A 9,566-nucleotide genomic window follows, 5' to 3' on the forward strand; every position below is an offset into this window, starting at 1 on the left:
TTCTTACACTTTATACAGCACAGTGACTGCTATTGTGCAGCCATTTAAGGTGGGGAAGCTTCTTGCAGGCTATGTCAGCCGGCACACCTGTGCCAGGGCTGCCACAATCTGGCCCCAAGAGATGGGCATGAACACAGTAGTATTTAACATCGGCTCAGTTTCAAAGTGTCTGATGTCATTTAATGCACCGAGCTTTCTAAAGGTTTCACATTTTTGACATTTCAGGCTGGCATTTCTCAAATATATTTTCCATTTACAGCAATCCCAACACCTTCTGAAACAAATCTGGCCTGGAAAACAGCGGTGATTGTCCTTGGAGTTCTACTTGGAGTTGCATTAATACTTACTTTGCTGATACTGTCAGTGTGCCTTTGGATGAGGTCTACAGCTGGTGAATATTGGCTTGAACCTAAAGGACTCATGGGAAATTTTGCCTACCACTACCTTTAAGCCTTCACTTTGACTTATAAATGATTTCACTCACTACCTTAAAATAGATTTAATAGAGAGATTTTAATGTATCTTTTTATCTGAAGTATTTATATGACACTCTGTGCCCCCTATCACAGTTGAACCTGAGTGCCTCACAATCTTTAATGTATTTATCTTCACAACAACTTGTGAAGGTTGGGAAGGTTGGGAAGTGCTATTATCCCCATTTTATTAGAGACTAAGTGACCTACCCTGAGAAGTCTGTGGCAGAGCTCGGAGTTCCATGCTAGGGACCTAAGGAAATGAAATGGCTATAAATGTCAGTTATAGATTAGATATGTGGTGTTAGAGTTATAAACACAAAGGAGTTGATGCTTTTATAGAAACCACCAGCAAAATTCCTATTGTCTTAAATGGAAACATGATGAAGCCCACTATTATGGTCCATATTTTGCTCTTGGAAATACTTGACTTCAAGGAGAGCTGTATATATGCATCTAATGGCAGAACTGGACTCTTTGTGCGCCTGTGCATTTATTACATTCATTTAGTTTCAACCCATCACATAAATTCACTATACAAAGTGTGGGTTGGCATGTACCAACATGTCTTATGCACATCTCTAATGAACTTATACATATGAATACTCTACACAACTCCATGATTATCTTCTTTCATTTTGACCAATGAGCACAGTTTGCAATAAACGTATAAAATCCTTATAAAGTATGTTGACTTTAAATAGACATGTATGTGTGATCTAAAAAGAAATTGCCAAATGTAAAATTTTAACATACCACTGAAAGGGAAGGAAGATGATCTGGGGAGGAACAGATTAACTCATCCATTTTTACCTATTAGAAATGATTCGACAAAAATCTGACATATAATCTCATTTCACTTTGCTCGTTATAAGCCTGATCCAAACCCATTGAAGTCAATGGAAAGACTCAGGGATTTCACTAGGCATTAAATCAGACCCTGTATATTTTATAGTCATAAAATATTTTACACAGTTTTCCTTATCTTCATCACACATAGACTGTAAACTCTTTGGAACAGGGCTTGTTTACATTTTTTGTGTATTTTACAGCACTGAGCATACTAATAAATAGTAATAATAATTATTCCACCATGATTTGTGTATTTCATATAGACTTAATTTTGTCCGTATCTGTACTTCCTTTTGTCTGTGAGCCAACGCCTGGTTCTATGATTTGTTACTGAATGTGTGTTACTGTGCAATAATGGGTGGGTGGAATTTCTGAATAATGGGGTCTGACTTCAGTTCAGAAGTTAGCAGTCAATTAAGAAAGAATGGAATTAATTTCTTCATAACAGCATGGGTCCTGTTCTTTTACAGGCTACATCATGTCTTTTGGGCACAGCCTAGATAGAGTTAGAAGGAAAGCAGAGCTGCACTGCCCCAGATGGCTGAATGCCTTTCTGAACACCCCAGTCCAAAGGGACAGCACATCTATTCTTACTGTTTTATATGGGTGCAGCCAGTTTCTTTTCGCGAGGCCAAATCCCAAGTCAGTTTGACCTCTCAGTGCTGTTTCTCTGGCTCTCCTCTTTTGCCGGATAGTGTGTCTCGTGGAGGAACCAAGATACAAATAACTAAATGGAGGGGGTCACACCTGTATGGGTATGTCTACACAGCATTTTGAAGGTCTAAAATTAGCTGGATAGACAGCGTTTTGAAGCTGTGGCTCAGGCAAGAGCTTGGGGTCTGAAGGCTAGTGAGGAGTATGGGCTTCAGCGTCCAAGCTGCAACTTCAAAGAGATGTTCACACTGCTATTTTAGAGTGCAAGCGTGAGCCCTATAAGCCTGAGTTTGTCGACCTGGACTGGGAGGCTCATTCCCACTCGCTCCAAAATGCTGTGTAGACAGACCCTGTGGGACTTTGCTTCCCAGAACATAGGGTGAGTGAGTTCAGGCTGTACCATCCTTCCAAGTGGTTGCTTACTAGGCCCTCCATAGATTAGCAACAGAGTGGTATTCCAGAAGGGGCCATGGTGATCACAAAGGGATGACTGCATGTTTGCTGCACCTTTCTGCACAAATTTGTGTCACTATTTTGTGCTCCTGGCAGGCGTAATATTTGCAGGGATCTGTGACGAGGGCTTTTGCTCATGAGGCACAAGCTCTTTCTGAGCATCCCTGGGGCAGTATATGCAGTACTGCCTTCTACTCAGACTGTGCCTATATGCCACAACCCAGCCCCACAGAAGAAGACTTACTAACATTAATATTTGTGGCCACTATTTTACAGGCTTTATAACCCTGATGACGTGCTATACTCATGAATCATTTGTGAATGTGTACATAGCCATTCATTAGGGTGACAAGATGTCCCAATTTTATAGGGACAGTCCTGATTTTGGGGTCTTTTTTGTATATAGGCTCCTATTATCCCCCACTCCCGTCCCAATGTTTCACACTTGCTGTCTGGTCATCCTACCATTCATTCTATCAGTAAATGCAGTCTCATTTGAGTATTATGCTTTGCAAATACAAATGAAGGTCATTGACTGCTGTTAATATTTTTTTCTGTTTTTTAAAATATGGTATGAATAATAATGGACATGACTCTTAGTTTCAGTTTTTCTGGTGTCTGGAAATTATATTTATTGGAAGAGTATGTACAGCTGGGTTGTACTGTAATATAAAATGACAGAATTCTATGATACTATATATGCAAAATATGTTAAACTCTCTGAAGACCTGTTATTTTAAATGATTTCCAGAAATATGTTAGAAATAAATATACTATTTTTACAATTTTGCATTTCTAAGGGGTTTGTTATTGTTATTTTGCAGTACAATTTTGGGGAAGTTTTGACTGAAATTATTAAGTAGCAGCAGAGCCAGGTTGGCAAGATACAGAGATGTGATTTCTCTGCGCAAGATCAGCACCACCATTTTTACAAGCAGTGGACCCAGATCTGGTGGATCTGGCCCTATTCCCTCCAGCCCTATGAAAGCCTCTCTGCAGCTGTACTGTGGGGACCAGGCTCCAGGAACTCCCCGGGGGCAAGAAGAGGATTAGCCACTCTTTTCCCTTCCAGAGGTAGGGGGTAATCTCTTGAATTTCAAGTAGAATCAAGTTAGGCTCTACACCTGCAGCTACTTTGCTCTGTTTCATAAACCCACACCTGTAAGGGGAGAAACTTAGCCCTAACTGTAGGTTCTTTTTATTTTAAAATGTGTATGTCCCAAAATAAAATGTAGCACAACATGAAGTATTTATATTTATCGGAAATTAAAACATTAATAAATACAAATGATAACTTTAATATATCATACATATTAAATGCTTCTAGCTATAGGAAAGAATAAACTAATCTGACAAATCCAATAATAGATGTATTAATCATAATTCTCTAAAAAATTAGACCAGACTGTATTGAAGTCCTTTAGTTAGGATTCAAATGAGAACTCACCCTTTCAAGATTCACCAACTCTGTCACACCAATATACCATTCTGTAATGCTTAAGAGGTCTTGATGTTTCCTCTTTTTTGCAATATTAACTTTCTGGCCCCTAAGTTTTCCCATAACAAAATATTTTTCCTGACCTTTGTTAATATTAGGCAGATTCCTGTTATTACCTCGTAAAATATTTAGGCTCCAGATATTTAGGTGCCTATTTAGGTGCCTTGCTCCTATTGAAATCAATCAGAGTGAGGTGCCTAAATATCTTTGAGGATCTAGGCCTATAGTAATAACTAGGTAGGAATGTAGGATTTGCCATACTGGATCAGACCCCTGGTCCCTGAGATCTTGGAATACACTGCCCTTCTGTGCTGAGCTGGCTCTACATTAGAGCTGGACAAAATTTGTCAGAGAGAACTTTTTACCGTCAAACAATGCAGATTCAGCTCAAATGAAATATTTTGCATATTTATGTCAATTTTGGTGAATTGTTTAAGTCAAAATAAAAAAAAATGGAACTGTCAAAACAAACTGTTTTAACAGTATCACAATGAAACATTTTGATTTTTTTGGGCTAGCGACTCACAGGGTTTTTGCCACCTGTCGCAAAAGAAGTAATACTGGTGGTGGTCTTATATCCAGTAACTCAGTGATTAGGGCACTCGTGGGAGATGCAGGTTTGAATCCCCACTTTGGAACATGGATTTGAATACGTCTCTGCCCTCCCAGGTGCCTTAGCTACCAAATCATTGGGTATTCTATGGTGGGTCTCTCTCAGTCTCTCCTATTGAAACTGTTATGCTCCGTATAAATAATTAAATATTCATTGGAGCAGGGACTGAAATCTGGGTGGACCCCCTTCCCCACCTCCCAGGAGAGTGCCCTCACTGTAGATCATAGGTCATGGAGTGTGCAGATCATAGAGCATATCCCTAGGATGGCACAGCAAGACACCAAGATCTGCTGGATGAAGGGACTGAGCATCTTCCCAATGCCAAGATTGAGCTTCCAGTGAGTCAAGGAGCCATTTGCTCCACTATTGGAGAAAACAGGAACAACAAATTCTGGAAAGATCAAGCAGCCAGTCCCTCCAGCCCTGTTGTAAAGGATGTATGTGCCAGTATCCCTGTTCTTCCCCATCATGTGGCCTTGCTATACTAGGGGTAAGATTTAACTCTAATGGTTATTGTTCTTTATATTAAAGAACATCTTTTTTAAAAAAGAGCTACTTTTAAAAAAGTAATAACACTGAAATAATTGATCCATAAAAATAAACCCTTGTGGATCTAAGCAAATATATACCACTTTTGCTGTATTCCTGAAAGCTGGGTTATCTTAGGCCATGACAAATTTCTGGGTAAACAAATCAATACCTACCCTTTTAGCTATCATCAGCCATACCAATGTAGCGCATTCGATCGTTGTAAGCTGCGTTTCTTCCTTAGTATCATAGGGACAATGCAGCTGAAAATACAATAGAAATACAAACATTCATTTTTGGTACTGTGGGGGGCCATATTTCAGATTCCCCATCAAGTTTGATTCTGTGTTGATCAGTACAGGAGTGCTAATTTTCTAGCTTGGCTGGAGTCATTGTTGTGACAGTTGGTGTGACTGTGATTCTATATTATGCACACGCAGCAAGCAAATATTGTAAAAATCTTTTTGACAGTCCTTTTGAAAAATCTGCTTTTCAAAGTTACTGTTTATAGCACATTAATATAAATTTCCCTTTTTTTTCAAACTACCAATGTTGTGAAAGAAGGCTTTAATCTACTGAGACTGGGTCAATTTATCAGTCACTACACTGAAGTTCTGGAAATCTTTTTTAGCATCCTGATTAGATACAGAAAGGAAAACTATTCAGCTCATAAATGGCCCAGGGTAGATGGAGAATGCAGTACATTCCTGATGTTTCCACTAGGTGCTGCTGTCTCTATCCATTTCAGCCCACAAGGAGAAATACACCTCTACCCCGCTATAACGCGACTTGATATAACACAAATTCGGATATAACACAGTAAAGAAGCGCTCCGGAGGATGCGGGGCTGCGCTCCGGTGGATCAAAGCAAGTTCGATACAACGTGGTTTCACCTGTAACACAGTAAGATTTTTTGGCTCCCGAGGACAGTGTTATATTGGGGTAGAGGTGTATTTAGATTACAACCAAGTGGTTTACAAAAGTAATAAGCATCGTCGAAAATAAATCTCAGTGACTGCGAAATTTGGAAACTTGCTCCACATGGATAAAATTCACCACAATGCCTAAGCACCACTTCAGCTCTCAAAATAGGACTTAATCAGTGCCTGGGTCATGTACTGACTTTTTCCACATCAGTGGATTTTACCCCATGTGAAGAAAACTGTTCTCTGAATGACATAGTTACCCATGCCAAAGATACATTTACAATCTGCACTCGAAAAAAAGAGGTTAATATGAGTGGGTGACCTTAGTTCAGTTTCTGTGAGACACGCCTCCATATGACAAAAAGCTCCACCTCAACTGGAGACAAGAAGACAGCCTTGTTCGCAGTCTTGGCAGAGAGGAGAAGGTTTCAAGGGGAAAGGAAAACGAACAATTGCAGCACATTCTCAGATGGCACCTCCATATGGAGGTGGAGACCCTCTGGAGGGGCTGCTTGGGGACATTTGCACTGCTGTTGTCCATGTTGTAACTCTACTATGGAGAAAGATAACAGACTCCGCACCCTAGGTCTGTCTGTTCAGAATAGTTCGCAAACACTGAGGCCCTGATTTGTAAAGGTGTTTAGGTGCCGAAAGATGTAGATAGGTGTCTTGTGGGATTTATAAAAGTGCCTAGGTACCTAACTTTCACTGAAACCAAAGAGAGTTAGACCCCAAGGGTATGTCTACACAGCAATGGGAGGTCTGATTCCCAGCCTGGGTAGAGAGACTCATGCTAGCTCAGCTTGAGCTAGCACGCTCAAAGTAGCGGTGTAGATGTTGCTGCAGTGGCAATGGTTCAGGCTAGACACCTGAGCTCAGGGGATTGGGTGGGTTTGGACTTGGACACCTAGCCTGAGCTGCCACCAGTAACATCCATGCTACTATTTTTAGTGCTCTAGCTGAAGCAGAGCTTGCATGAGGCTATCTACCTTAACTGGGAATGACACCTCCTAGCTGCAGTGTAAACATACCCTAAGTGCCTTTGAAAATCCCTGCAGGCACCTACCTGCATTTTTAGCTGTGAAATACCATTGAAAATGTGGCTCTAAGTCCACCTATTAAAAACATTTTAAAGAAAGAGAGATTGATAGATATTTCCCCATATCATGTTCCCTCCACTCTCCCCACTGCTCTCCTTTGTGTTTTCAGATAAATGTTCTGGGGTGGTGCAGTATGAAGCTAGCATACAAACAAGACTCGCTCTTTAAGGGCTTGATTCACTGATTCTGAGAGATGCTGAGCACCTGCATCTCGCATTGACTTGGTTCCCACAGACTTCATTGATTCTTTTTTGTATCCTACTGAATATCATTGTGAAAATGCAACAAAACTTTGTCATCTCCAGGAATTCCAGGACTCTTCCAATGGAGAAGAGTGATTTTTTTTTCTTTTGTCGCTGAGAAATTATATTCCCCAGATACATGTTCTTTTAACATGGGATGGGATAGAACGCATGTTATAAAAGTAAAAACTATGATGTGGGAATATAGCCAAAGTACTGGAATTAACTCCAAAAACATAGTGCCCCCTATTGCTAATGTTAGGGCATTGGTTCAATCCTGACTCAGAGGGGAGCGTGCTATTTGTTGAGTCATTGGTCTATTTGTCATTTCAAATCAACAGCTGTGCCCTCTTAATTTTATTCAACTCACTTCACTAATAAGCATCATTCTATTCTTGAAATGAAAAGGTTAATTTTATACAAAGGTCCTTACACATAGTACATTAAAAATCTTAATCTGATTTCACTTTAGTTTTTAGAGTCTTCTACAAATGTTTGGATTAGCTATTATTATTGCAGTTGATTATGGCAATTTTACGTTGGAATTACTGAATCAGCAGATAAAGAGAATTCATGTTTAAAAAGATAGGATTTCATGAGCACTGCTGAATTATCTGACCAAAAAGATCCTGTGTAAATCAAAAAAGTAATTAAACATTAGCTCTCTGTTAATTACAAAGTCTGATGCTCTACGTTTCAGTTTCCTTGACTGTCATTGAAGTCACTTTATATATAGTAGTATTCCCCCATTATGAGGAAATGGATAACAGCCTAGAATAAGGCTCCCAATGAACTGGACTGCTCTTGAATATCAAACGACAGAGCTTGAATATTGTTCATTACATTTTAAATCTTGATTAGCATTTAAGGATCAGATTCTGATTCCCTTACTCCTTCTAATGGATGCTAACTCCATGAGTAGTTTTTGCTGATGTCAGTAGGACCACATATGGAATAATGTGCTACTCAACACGAGTAAAGGTATCAGAATCTGTCCCTATATACATAACAGGTAAGCAGTAACATACCACAAACTGCATGGTTCTGCTGGATATCTGCGTGCATTAGGAATGTTATTAGATACGGGCCCAATAGGATGAGAGTTTACAGCTAACCAGGAAGCATGATAATACAGCTATAATCCACATCTTGACTTTAGAAAGCAATCCAGCACCATTAAAGGAATGGACAATATAATGTGCTCTCATTTATTTCATTCTGTGATAAGAGCATTATTACCACAATGCAGGGCTACCTCTGGCTGTTTTTTGCCTCTCACTTACCTGAACTTCAGTGGTATCCTACTTGCATGGGGGGGGGGGGGGGAAATTGGGTTATTGTTGTTTTATTTCATTCTGTGAAGACAGATTAGCAAAATGACTCCTCCAAAAAGGTGTCCTACAAACTGCAGAAAATTCCCTCAGACCTAGCAATATGTGCTGAAAATCCCCAGCAGTTAGGCTAAAAGAATTTTTAGATCATTCGTGGTTTAATCCCCCATTTGTGTCTTTATTTGTTCTCCCATTGCTCAGGCGCACGCTAATGACTTGTCCCCACTGCACTATAACCTAAGATGTGCTATGCTGATATTAGTCATTAGGATTGACTGCAGCATGGGGCTGACATATGTAGGTTGGGGATTTCTCATCTTGACTATGGGAGAATGCAGCATGGATTGCTGCAGCTGAGAAAATTTAGTAAAAAAAATGTGCAGGTGTCCTTTAAAAGTAATATGATGACTTATTCCATTCGCAAGTTGCAAAAATCACATGCTGATGTCTTAGTTTTGAGGAAGAAATGTTTCCTACTTTATCCTGCAGCTTACATGGCAATGGTCTCATTCATTATGTTATTCAATGACCTTTCCAACACTTTTTTCCCAGGATTTTTCCTCTGCTATTTTCAAATGTGTGTTGGAATCAGATATTACAGTGACAAGGACCATACAAGTATAGACTGATAGATTTTTAACTTCCACTTTGACAGCCATCAAAGATGGTTTAAGATCTCATCCAATTCATTATACTGGCTACAAACCTAACTGCTGGAGTGGGATAAAAGTGAGAGTGCTGTCAACTTAGTCAAACTGATACTGATAAGGAATAAGATCCTGTTTTCTTGTTTCTTTTTTGTCCTGGAATCTGCTTATAAGGCTGCCCAGGGGGGTCCAGGGCAAAAACCCAGAGAAGAGGTGGAGATTTGGGGAATGAATCTGCCTTGCACTCCA

This window comes from Mauremys mutica, chromosome 1 (genome assembly GCF_020497125.1).
Source record: "Mauremys mutica isolate MM-2020 ecotype Southern chromosome 1, ASM2049712v1, whole genome shotgun sequence".
Classification (NCBI taxonomy): Eukaryota; Metazoa; Chordata; order Testudines; family Geoemydidae; genus Mauremys; species Mauremys mutica.